The sequence below is a fragment of the Chinchilla lanigera genome, unplaced genomic scaffold (genome assembly GCF_000276665.1).
Source record: "Chinchilla lanigera isolate Chin_1 unplaced genomic scaffold, ChiLan1.0 scaffold00010, whole genome shotgun sequence".
NCBI classification, from domain to species: domain Eukaryota; kingdom Metazoa; phylum Chordata; class Mammalia; order Rodentia; family Chinchillidae; genus Chinchilla; species Chinchilla lanigera.
The window spans coordinates 32,198,070-32,210,998 of NW_004955411.1; the positions used below are offsets into that span (position 1 = coordinate 32,198,070).

General features: G+C 43.7%; 1 pseudogene; it reads left to right on the plus strand.

Moving 5' to 3' along the window:
- The first annotated feature begins 9,821 nt into the window (after window positions 1-9,821).
- LOC102022575 overlaps window positions 9,822-12,929 on the plus strand; it is a 52,811-nt pseudogene continuing 49,703 nt past the window's right edge.

A 12,929-nucleotide genomic window follows, 5' to 3' on the forward strand; every position in this document is an offset into this window, starting at 1 on the left:
GTGGAGCTTACATTCCAATAGGGGGAAAGCAAATAACAACATAAAGAGTATACTATACCTTGTGCCCAAAGTATGAGAGTGCCCGGTATTAAATAGGGTGGGCATCACTGAGAAGCTGAAGGGGCAGCAGAATGGAGCCCTCATAGAACGCTGTTCAGGTCACCATTCGGAGCTACAGCAGAAGCCAGAGGCCAGCACACAGCCAGAATATTCAAGAACGAATGGTGAGTGTCCAGGGTGGCTGGAGCAGCCTGAGCAGGTAGAGAGAGAAAAGCTGGGGAGGGTCTGGGGAGGAACACAGCAGGGACCCTGAGTTCTCCTTCCTGAAGACTGTTTTGTCTTGAAAGGTGTCACATCTCAGAGTATTTGCCCCATGTCTTTAAACAGGAGATGAGACACTGTTTAACTTTTCTAATTTGCAGGAGCCACCCTGCTAATCTCTGTTGCCACCTCCTATTCCTAACATTTAACTTAGAAATGCTTTCCAGGCATAGCTTGCTCTTTTTATTTGAAGAAAAGATCTCCATTTTGGTGGACTTCCTGCCCTCAGATGAATGGGGGTAAACTTTAACTTTCTGTTGGCTGTATAATTGTTGGCTCTTAAAAATGGCATTTGCTTTTAGTTCAGACAGAAAACGTCTCCAGCCACTTTCATCACAATTGTGAACTTTACCAACCAAGACATTAAAAGGGATCAAAACATCCTGCCCCCAAATATGCCACTTTGGCATACTATTTTGAGCTGAAAGCAACCAAAAACCAGCAAATATAGAAAGGGCTCTCAAACTCTCTTCCTGCCTAAAACCAGAGCATAAATTTCCTACGAGAAAGGTTACTTGGGGTACCAGAGAAAAAAGAGAGAACATTCTTATCACCAGAGATATGAAGTCTGAACCAAGATAATTCTACACAAACAATGTCTGTCTTCCTTAGTTTCGCCCATAAATTTTCTAGTCACATGCCCACAAATGACTGTCCCAGAAGCCAAACCTTTACTTTTGTCTAGTCATTTCTAACTTACACCCTTTGTTAAAATGATACATAAGCCTCCAGTCTAATCACTTCTCTAGGGTTTTCACTCCATTTCTATAAGCCTCCTGTGTCATGTAAAAACATTAACAGATAAGATTTGTATGCGTTTTTCTCCTGTTAATCTGTCCTTTGTCAACTTAAATTTTAGGCCTAGTACTTAAGAGAATAAAGGCAAAGTTATTTTTTCCCCCTACAACATTTTATCATTCTAATTCCTACTTCTTCATCCTCCATCTTCCATCCCTCCAGCCTCTTTTCTGTGTCTAACTAAAAAGGATAATTATTTCCCATTATTCAGAGGCTCATGTATACCCACTGCCTACTAGCTTCCTTTTCTGTCTTGGTCATTTACAAGCATTATTACCAGAGAAAGCTACAGAAAATGTTTTATAAAATGCGTTTATCTGCATGTAAGACATAAATAGGGACAATACCACTTTTAGCCAATTTTTTTCTCTTACTGGACATGTAGGAAGCTACATTTTCTAGCTTATCTTGTAGCTTTACTGGGGCCAGTTGAGGCAGAAGATTAGGGCATAGCCAGCTGGCTGGACAAGTGAATGTGACCTGTCAATCATAGAGTTCCAGGACACGAGCAGAGAAAAATGTTTCCAACCTCTGCCCTAGGTACCAGTCAGGAAGTGCTATCTTAGCTCTCCTGGCATGAAATCAAGCAGGTTCTGGGTAGGACGGCCTCTATCTGATATCAGAATAGAGATTCAAAAGACAGCAGCCATTAACTTCATGGCCACTGTGCTTTTTCTTTCTCAGTGCCCTGCTCTTCCCTCTTCGGAGTACTCTTCTTTTCTACCTTTAATTGGCCCACACTCACTCTTGCAGAGCATGCATCTTTTTCTATCTTTCATAAATGTAAAAACTTGCTACTTGTTGCCCTTGTCTTGACCAATTCTCTTTGTTTAAGACAAGAACCTGGAAAGAACCTCTAGAGGGAACCCATAGCATCCCAGGACCTCAGTAACAACATGATTAGTGCTAGCCACTAATCAAGGAGGGTCATTTAAAAGCTAATCATGGAGGGTAAATAGGGAAGTGACATAAACCACTGCCAGATCCTAACACTAAAAATATATCATGCAAACCAGGTATGGTGGCACATCCCAAAACTTGTAAGACTGAAGCAGGAAGGTTGCAAGTTCAAGACCAGCCTGAGCTACACAGCCAATTCAAAGCCAACCTGGACTACTTAGCAAGATACTTTCTCTAGATAAAATAAAAAGGGCTGGGCATGTAGCTCAGAGCCTGAACATGTATCCAGCATGCCTGAGGCTCTGGATTCAAATCCCAGTATTGAAAAAATAAAATCTTGGATACCACATAAGGCTGTATCCCAAGAAGACATAACTGTGTTCCAGGGTCTCCAGAAAGAAACCTTTATTGGCCCACATTTACAGCAATTTTGGTTGTGCTAAGCTGCTGACACCACTGCGGTTCAGACTTGTTTCTATTATATAACCTAGACTCTTATTCAATTCTTGTTCTGCTCTTCTGCACCCCTAACAAACATTTCACAGCAGAGAAACCAGGGTCGGCAAAGGTAGGGATCTGACTAATCCCATATAGGTACTAAATGAGGTAGCCAGACTGGTCCTCTCCACACACCTACTATCTTGTGGCCGAGTAAACTTGGTGTTCTTTGTGGTACAGGTGAGGAAAAACAATCCTTTCCCTCTACTCTCCTAGGTTCTCCAGCTGGTCCTATAAATTAGGCTAGCACAAAACTAATTATTAAGAGAAAAACAAACAAGTTTATACACATACGCATACGCATACGCACACACACGAATACCCATGTACGTACAAGCTGAGGAACCCAAAGGGGTCATTAGAACTTGGGCTCACACACACATTAACAAAGCAAAAATATTCATGGAAAGGAACAAAACAGAGAAAAGGGACTCTGAGCTTCTAGAATAGCAAATGTGGGATGATGCATATAGAGAGTGGCAGGAATGACAGTAATGGAAAATAAGGACTAGTTAGTAAGGTCTGTTATGTAGATTCCTCTGGTGCCTTCTCCGGGCTAATAAGGGTCCACAGTTGTCTCTGGTGATTAACGTTTGTGTTTCCTGGGACAGAGCAGAGGGAGGATACCTTTCTGAATTTATGTACTGCTTCAGACAAATAGAAGGAAGACAGTCAGGTGTGGTGAGGCACGGCAGACCTGCCTATAGTCCCAGCACTCGGGGAGGCTGAAGCAGAAGGGTCTCAAGTTCGAGCTCAGCATAGGCAATTTTGCAACTTGCACTCCTCTCAAAATAAAGAAGGACTGGGGATGCAGCCCAGTGAGAAAACCCTGAGTTCAATCCCCAGTGTTGGGGAGGGCTAATAAAAGAGGGAGAAAAAAGAGCTTTTTTTAGATTTACATCTTTCTCAGTTGCCTTCAGCGCAAAACAATCCTGATGCCAAAGTGGTATATTTGGGGGTGGCATATTCTGCTGTAATGCAGTAGTGGCCTACAGCCTTCATTGAAGCATTCATCCTGAGATGCCGTACACTTAACCTCTTTATAAAAGTTGTAACTGGCACAGCAAGATGGAACTTTAAAAATTAGATGTTTTTCCTTTCAAAATAAGTGACTTCTCTAAACTTCCTCAGGCCTAAAGCTTACGCCGCCCCCATCTCCCCTCAGCTCAAAGGAATGGACAGAAAATACAGGCGCTGGCACCAGCAGGTCAATGTCCAATTTCATTCCCACAGTGAAGGGCGGAGACCTCCGGGTTCGGGAAGGGATAAAACAGCTTGGGCAGTTCATTATCTCACTGTATTCCCGCCCCACCCTGTTCCTTTCTACAAAAGACCCTATAACACCTATGCAGGGTAAGATGGTGATTTGGGGAATGAGGTCCTTCCATGTCCTCCATGCTTTGAATAAATCCATGGTGAGCAAAGGAACCCGAGTGGCTGGTAACAGAAACAACGCCTCCCCACCCCCCACACCACCCCTAGAGGGGCTAGAAATTGAACCCAGGACATTCTACCACTGAGCTAGAGCCCTGGCCCTTCTTATTTTTTATTTTGAGATAGGATCTCGAGAAGGTGCCCAGGCAGGTTTCAAACTTGTGACCCTCCTGCCTCAGTCTCCCAAATCGCTGGGATCATGGGTGTACACCACCACACCTGCTCCCTTTTGTTTTTCTCAAGCTTCCTAGAATGTATATATCTCTCAACGGACATCATTTCATTTGTTTTAACTAATGGAAAATTTTACAGTCATAACTCCAAAAGTTCCATGGGAGAGAACGACATGTGGGAAATTTTTCTGCTTATTTTCCCAATTCAAGTGCTAGAGCAGCAGCAGCAGTCATAGATGTTTTGAAGTATAGTGAGGATGCACAGAAGGGTGTTGTCTGGGGATGTTGCTGATTCTAAGGGACCTCAGAGCCTGGTGCCTAAGGTGTGTCACGCTTTACGGCTCTTGTTTTGAATGCGCTGACCAGTGTTTTTCATATTAAGCCACTGATTTTGCCTCGCACTGGACAATGCAGATCAGAAAAGAACATGCAGAAGGAAATGGGATCTGGCCTTCCCTTATCACAGCTTTACGAGGCCACTCTCTCATCTCATCTCTCCTTCTCAGGTCCCCAATCAGGGAGACTTGACCTTGGGCACTGGACATTCCAAAAGACTGGGAGCAAGCCCCCTCCAATCCTTCCATCCTTTGAAGCTCTAAACAGCACTCTCCTTACCTCCTCCAGAGTTGGCAGTCTCTTCCCTTGAAAGGTCCCATCTACCCACACAAACTTTTCTCTTGTTAATCTGTCTATTGTTAATTCACAGGCCCTACCACAGGAACCCGAGATGGGAGAGGAAAAATTTTCCTTCCAACACAAGCTATCTGTGTCAACTTCCTGACTTTGATGGTTGTGTTGTGGTTATGTAAGGGTGCATCTTTGTTGGGAGAAAGGTTGGCTTTTATGAACACTATTGTCATGATGATTGTGGGCATTAAGTTAGGAGGTGACCAGAGTGTGTACTCCATCACAAGGGGAATGGCAAGTTACCTGGCAGAAGAGAGATGAGCAATGATGGTGCAGCTGGGGAGTCTGGAGAATCTCCCCCAAGTTCTGACCCACAAGCTCACACGCGTGAAGCCCCCATGTGATAATGGCCAATCTGGTGGGGATGGAAGGGGGTGGAACATTGAGACAACACCCTCATATCCTCACCACAGGCCATTAGTGTCACCTCTGTACCCATGCTAGACCCCACTTGAATTCCCCAAAGTGAGGCTGAGGGTAAGGCAGAGTAGGTGGGGACTGCTGAACGTTTAAAGAAACATCCTTGTGTAGATGGGTCCCAATAAAGTCTATTTGGGGGACTCCAAAGATTATTAACACCAAATCAGAATTTTCTTTTTTCAGATTTGCTGCTATCCACTTACCTGGGGGTTTTTGGTTTTTTTTTTGTTTTTTTTTTTTTTTTAATATCAATTGACAAAAGAAGGTACTATATGGAACCAATCAAATTTATAACATAGTCTGTTTTCCCTGACAAATGACTTAATTTGGGAAACAACTTTCACTTTTGGCTTGCCGATTTCCTGCTGACTCAGAGATAAATGCTGCCAGTCTCAGGGATATATTTTAATTCAATTTCATAAATTAATTTGATGCAAAGAAACCATTAACTCCACCTTTGTTTTCTGGATGCTTCCCTTTATTGCCTGGGGATCTTGCTGATCCTCACAGATTACCCAGGATGGCTCTTGGCTTTGACACAGTTAAAAAGCCCAAAGGGGCTTCTAGTTTCTTCCTCACCCCTTTGTATCAGCCATAACTGCCCAAGTTTATGTCCTATTTGTTGAGTATCACTTTAGGCTTTATTTTCACTGTGTGTGGGATTTTTAATCACCATGAATCGACCCAATTGCTGTGCTCGTTTAATTATATTGCCTTTCTTACTTGGATAAATTGTTGAAAATCTTTAGAAGACAATTTTAGAGAATGATCAGACTGGTTGCCAGGCTTTTCCTCTTTATACACTTAAGAATTTTATTTAAAATGAGCATGGTTATAAACAAAACAAAATTTGGACATGGAAAATTGTTGGAAGAAATATATCTAAGTATTTTCCTTTTTCTAAAGGAATTTATATAATATTCATAACAGGAAAATACAATCACTTTAAATAAAATGAACACAAAAATTACCTTCCTTTTGAAAAGACCTTATATATGTCTTTAGATCGGAGAGTAAGGTAGCCCTAGTTTTATACAATATTTTTTCCAAAAAATAAGTCTAAGGAATGTTACTGTGATGCAGATCTTTTTTTGGTTGTTGTTTTGTTTTGTTTTGTTTGAGACAGGGTCTCGCTATGTAGTTCAGGCTGGTCTTGAACTCCTTAGGTAGTCCAGGCTGGCCTCCAATTCAAGGCAATCAATGTAATTCAGCCTCCCGAGTGCTGGGATTACAGGCATGCACCACCACGCCCAGCTGTGATGCAGATCTTATTTTTGTTTTCTTCTTTCGTTTTTTTTTGCAGGGGGAGCGTGCTGAGGATCAAACCCAGGGCCTTGTCCATGCAAGGCAAGAGCTCTACCACCAAGCCACATCCCCAGACCTGCAGATATTATTTGGTTCTCACTATAAAATTAATGATATGGACTCAGGGTGTAGCTCAGTGGCAGAGTGTTTACCTACCATGGTTGAGGCCCTGGGTTTAATCCCTAGCACTGCAAAAGTTAAAGAAAAGATATGGTTTCATTTGAAAAAAATTCCCCTTTTTTTGTTATTGTTTTGGTACTGGGGATCAAACTCAGGCCTTTGCATTCAGCTACCTCCCCAGCCCTTTTTTATTATTTTGACACAGGTTCTAGTAAGTCATTAGGTTGCCTAGATTGGGCTCCAACTTGCAGTCTTCCTGCCTCGGCCTCCAGGTTCACTAAGATTACAGGCAAGTGCTACAGCACCTGCAAAATTCCCTACTAAAGTGAGCTTTAATAGAAATGAATAAGAAAGAACAAGCTAAGATCTGGTGTCTGAGGTAGGAGGATCACTGCGAGTTTGAGGTCAGTCTGGGCTACATAGTGAGTTCAAGGCCAGCCTGAAAGTATAGTGAAACCCTATCTCAAAAAAGACAAAAGAAAGAAAGAGAGAAAAATGAAAGGAAAAAAGACCACTCTCAGTAGTAATCCTGTAACACTTTAACTATTTTTAGATATAAGCCTGTCACAGTGGTCTATGCATTCCCAGCTACTCAAGAGGCTGAGGCAGGAGGATTGCCACTTCCAGCCTGGTTGCAGCAATTTAGACCCTGTCTCAAAATAAAATAAAAATGGCTGGGAATGTAACTCAGTGGTAGAGCACTGTATGAGGTCCCAGATTCACAGTACTGGGGGAAGAAATTACTGATGAGCAATGGATAACATATTTTCTGTTAATGAAAGACTCATTCATCCATCTATCTATCCATCCACCCACTCACTAGGGCCTCCTATTCCTGAGCCCACTGGGGTCTAAGGAAACGATTGTAAACAAGATAGGCCCAACTCTGCCACTCTGAAGCAGGCAGGCTGGTGGGCACGCAGCAGCGAAACAGGCTGTCTTAAATCTATTCGGGCTGCTAAAAACAAAACTATCATTAACCAGGTGAGTTGTAAACAATAGACATTTATCTATCACAGTTCTGGAGGCTGGGAAGTCCAAGATGAAGGTGGAGGAAACCTAAAACTGTTATGTGAGAACTTGTAAAACAGTTCACATTCATGTAACTTATGAGCACCTCTGATGTCACCGATTCAGTGTCTGTCGGGGGCTGCTCACCTGACTCGGAGGTGTAACTGGCACAGAGTAGCTGCTCAATAGGTGTTTGCTGAATGAACGAATGAATGAACGGAACTGGTTATTTCAACAAGCAATCAAGGATGGCTTCTAAGACCAACCTGAGCATCCACTGTGAGTGGGGCTGCAAGGAGCTGGTCTTATCGCTGTTGGCTGATCAGCTCAGAGGAGAGCTCAGGACACCTGGTGTCTGGCACACTGATCTTTATCTTTATTTTTTTTCAATCTTCATTATTAACCTGCTTTGCTGCAGGCCAAAAGCAAGGACATTAATGTTGACACAATTCAAAGACAACTCCTACAGTGCCTGTGCTCCATTCTGTTCAGTGATTAGAAATGCAGCAGGCTCAAGGTTCCAGGCCAGATGAGGACAACCAGCTGGTTTCAGCAAAAATCTTGGATGTATGTGATAAACTCATACATGGACATACTTTACAGATTCTTTTCATAAAGTGTGAATGCCAGAGGAACTGGCCTCAGACGCAGTATCTGGCAGCCCTAGGCAAGGTGGAAAGGGGAGCTCAGGAGTTTCTTTGTCTTTTTTGAGATGAAATAGTCACCTCCTTACCCTCCCAAGAAGAGCTCACATTTAACCCCTTTGCTGAGTTTCAGGACGAAATACACTTAATTCTGCAGTTACAGAATTTCACCAGCAAGGTGAAATTCAGCACTGAAAGTTCACTCCATGAGAACTATGAAAGAAATGAATCAATATGCTCTGGGGTTGGCTGGTTATAGAGATGTCCATAAACAGGAAAAGCACTATTTTTCAAGATGGTAATATAGGTTGAATTATGCCCCACCAATTCATATGTTGAAGTCGTAACCTGCTCAACCTGAGAAAGTAACCATACTTAGAAATAGGGTCTTTAAGGGGTACTTAAGCTAAAATGAGGTCATGAGGGTGCGTCCAAGTCCCAAGTCCAGTACAACTGGTGTTCTTATTCATATGATATATTTAGACTCAGAGGAAGATGATGGACATGCACGGAGATGACCACCCACAAGCAGAGAGGGGCCTACAACTGATGTTTCCCTCACAGTACTCAGAAGGAATCAACTCTGCCAATGACACTTTGATCACAGATTTCAGTCTCCAAAACTGTGAGACAATAAATGTTAGTTACTGCCACCTCCGAGTTGTGGCCCTTGGTAACAGCTGCTCTAGGAAAGTAATACGTAAGTGTGTGTTTCATGGTGTAATCAATAAGACCACCTGCCTCTTCCTATTCCCTTGCTGGTTCAGAACTCGCCTGAGGGCCAGGGATTTAGCTCAGTGGAACAGCGCCTGCCTGGCAAGCACAAGGTCCTGAGTCTGATTCCCGAGTACCAGGAAAAAGAAAATTCTCTCCAAGAAGAGCCTGCACGAATTATCTTTCAGATTTTGTAGCAGTGGGCCCCACCAAACTCCCCAACATCTCCTTCGGTGTCAGGAGTCACAAAAGGCTCCCACCTCCCCAGGAGAGCGTCTTCCTGTCACCTTGGGCTACCTCCCCTCACCCCCCACTTCCCTTCATCCGGGGCTTTTACCGAAAACAAGACAAACATAGTAGTTCTTTTCCCATTGCCGACGCCTCCTGACTCCAGCCTCACTCCTGCTCCTTCCGGCAAACATGCCGTCTCCCTCGAAGAAAATACTTGGCTAGTGATTCCTCTTGGCGAAACTAGATTATTCTTTTTCTCAATTCTCTCTGAACCATAAATTCATGCCTTTCGGCTTGGGCCTTCCACAGCCCATTCCACAGCAGATTTATTGCCCACTCCATCTTCCTTTTGCACTACTTAATCTGCTGTATTTTAATTGGGTAATAAAACTCTGTGTGCCACCCAGAAAAATTCCAGAGCAAGCAATCATCGGGGACATTCTCTCAGCAGCCAGTTTCTAATTATTTATTCAGGCCTAAAGTCTAATTCCACCCCTGAGTGCAGTGGTTCTGAGCCGCTGCACTCCCGATTCATGAAGCTGGAGGATGAGCAGGGTGAGGACGGATGACCAACAACTGGGGTCCCCTGCGAGCACATCTCTGGCAGGAAACTGGCTCTGAGCGGGATGGTGAGTGCAGGGAGAGGCCTCCCTGCTGCTGCCACAGCAAATAAGGGGAATCGCTCTGGCGCTGTGCTTGGTTAAGTCCTATATTGCTCAGAAATGAGCTCGCCACAGTAATAGGAAAGTATCCTCCACTAGGTCATGCTTAAGAGAAAAAAAACCTGGTCAGCTCATATTATCAGGCAACTGGATGGCCTCTGGAAGCCCATTTACCCAGGGTAAATTATAGATAAGTTTACTATAAAATTAATTTGTAGAAATGTTAGACTAGAACATGGAAAAATTTTTTGTATTTTTGTGTCCATCCACAGATTAGGTCTTTCTAATTGCGGCACAAAATTCGAAACTCTTACAAGATTGAGGGCTAGGGGTGTAGCTCAGTTGTAGAGTGCGTGGCTAGCAGGCATGAGGTCCTGAGTTAAACTCCAGCACCAGAACAAATTGTGCAGGGGTTATTAATGAGACACTGTCTACAGTAGACAAAGATAGTAAACAACCTAAATGTCTATCAACAGGGAACTGATTTTTACCAGTTGTGGTAAATTCATACAGTAGAATATGCTTTAGCTGAAAAAGAAAAGAATACAGGAGTTTTTCTTGTTTTTTATGATACTGTGTGCTGAAACTAGGGCCTCACATGTGCTGGGGAAGTGCTCTACCACTGCGACACATCCCTACCCTTTTACTGCTTTATTTTGAGAAAAGGTCTTACTAACTTGTCTAGACGGCCTCAAACTTGTAATACTCCTACCTCAGCCTCCGAGTAGCTGGGTTTACAGCCATTGTGCCTGGCTAACAAGAAGTTTCTGTTGTTGTTGCTGTTTTATTTTCCTGTTTTTGTTTGGTTGGTTGGCTGGCTGGTTGGTTTTGTTTTTTGGGGTGCTGGGAATCAAACTCAGAGCCTCATGCTTCCTTGCAAGTGCTGTGCCACTAAGCTACATCCCCTGCCCCTGGTTGGTGTTTTTGAGACAGGATCCTGTTAGGTAGTTCAGGATGGCTTCAAATTTGTGATCTTCCTGTCTCAGCTTCCCAAGTGCTGGGACTACAGGCATGTGCCACCATACCAGCTAAGAAGATCTTCATAAATCAATATGAGAAAAATTATGCATGAAACTTTAAGTACACAGCCCATATATGTGTGTGTACATAAAGCTACCGGGGGAATAAAATATGTCCATATGGCATACTTATGCTTTTAAAATATTAAGGATAAAGAAGAAATAGCCAGGCGTGTGGTACATGACTGTAATCCCAGCACTCGAGAAGCTGAGGCAAGAGGATTGCCAGGAGCGCAAGGCCAGCTTGAGCTACATAGTGAGAGCCTGTCTCAACAAAAAGAAAAAAAAAAGAAGAAGAAGGAAGAGGAGGAGGAGGAAGGAGAAATAGCAGTGGTTACTTGTTAAAGAGGACAGGAACTGTGTGCGGAGGATAGGTGGCAAGAATCTTTTTGTTTCATGTTTTCTGTACTTTTTGATGTTAAACCATGTTAACGTTGTACACGTTCAAAAAATAAGAACATAATCTGCTGGGGAGAAGAGCGGAGCAGAGGGGAGAGGAGAGGGCATTATACATATAATGTGGTTTCCTGGCAACCAAGCTTGCCAAATTCTGCATTTCCTTCCTTCAGAGTCTGTCACGGTGATGACAGCTCCAGGAGGTGAGGGCTGGAGGGTGAACAAAGAGAGCAGAAGTGGGTAGATCTGGCCTGGCTTCACTGTCCCACACTTCTGCATCTGGCATTACTGTCAGGTGATACTGTACACACACTGTGTTGTATGTGTGAAAGTATTTGTCTGCTAAATGGCCATTTTACAGCCCTGTTTGTCATTCCTTCTTAAATACAGCAGCAGCCTAAATAAAGGAAGTATCCTGGCTCTTTGGATTTCTCAGAAAACATACCCAGGGATCTAGTGTCTTACCTCTCTTTGTTCATAAAACACCCCTGAGAATTTAAGCAGATTTCACTGGAACACAAAGGTGGCACCGGGCACTCCCGGAAGACTCACCCAGCACTGCACTGCCCCAGGGGACCTCCCCTCCGGTTCCAGACGCTGCCAGTCCAAGGCACATTTCTCCTTCGTAGTGATTCAAATATTCAACAAATATTTAGAAAGGGCTTCATGGTGTGTACTGTAATATACTCAGACACTGAGAGTCTTACCCACGAGGCCTTCTGAGGCAAAGCCCCATTCTGGCTTCCATGTTAGTCATTAATGAACAGTAGGGGATGGGAACTTGTTAGCAAAGAAAAGGAATTTGGTGTTTTTACAGAAACAAGGCATAAACTGGCAATGGTGGCGCACACCCGTAACCCCAGCACTCTGGAAGGAAGGTTAACGCAGGAGGATTGAAACTTTAAGCCTAGCCTAGGCAACTCAGCAAGCACTGTTTCAAAATAAAAATATTAAAAGGACTGGGGATACAGCTCAGTGCAAAGGCCCTAGTTTTAATCTCTAGTGTTAAAAAAAATTCTTTACAAAGAAAAATGAATAGAAAGCGTCACACAGCAAAATGATTATTTACAAACTGGCAAGAAAGACTGATTGTTCCACAGATGGGATAAATGATTCTGTGAAGAAGAACTGCTGAGAAAGCTCCCATCTGCTTTCTTCAGCTGCAGTCATGGGATACAAGGTACGTTTGGGTAGAGGTGACCATGCCCTATAATGATCGGTTAGGCAAGGAGAGCCAGGCTAGAAAAAAAGGGGCCAGCAAGTTCCAGAAGAGACGGGAGCTCAGAAAAGAAGCCACTCCACCCAAGGCTCTAAACAACTGGCAGCAAGAGGCCCTCTGTAGAAAAATGCACCAATGCCCAGCTCATGTGCCCCAGCCACGCAGGCATCACCCTCCCCACTCACCCACACTCCCACCTCAGCGCCCTCTCCAGGGCCTCGCTTTGTTTTAATACACCAGGCTGAGTGCAGAATTCACAGGGACCACTGCAAAAAAACTACACCCCTGTATCTGTACCTAAGTTACAGGGCCTTCATGCAAGGGAACTCCCGGAAGCTGTAAGCAGTGATACAAGATGCAAGCAAATGCAAATTCCT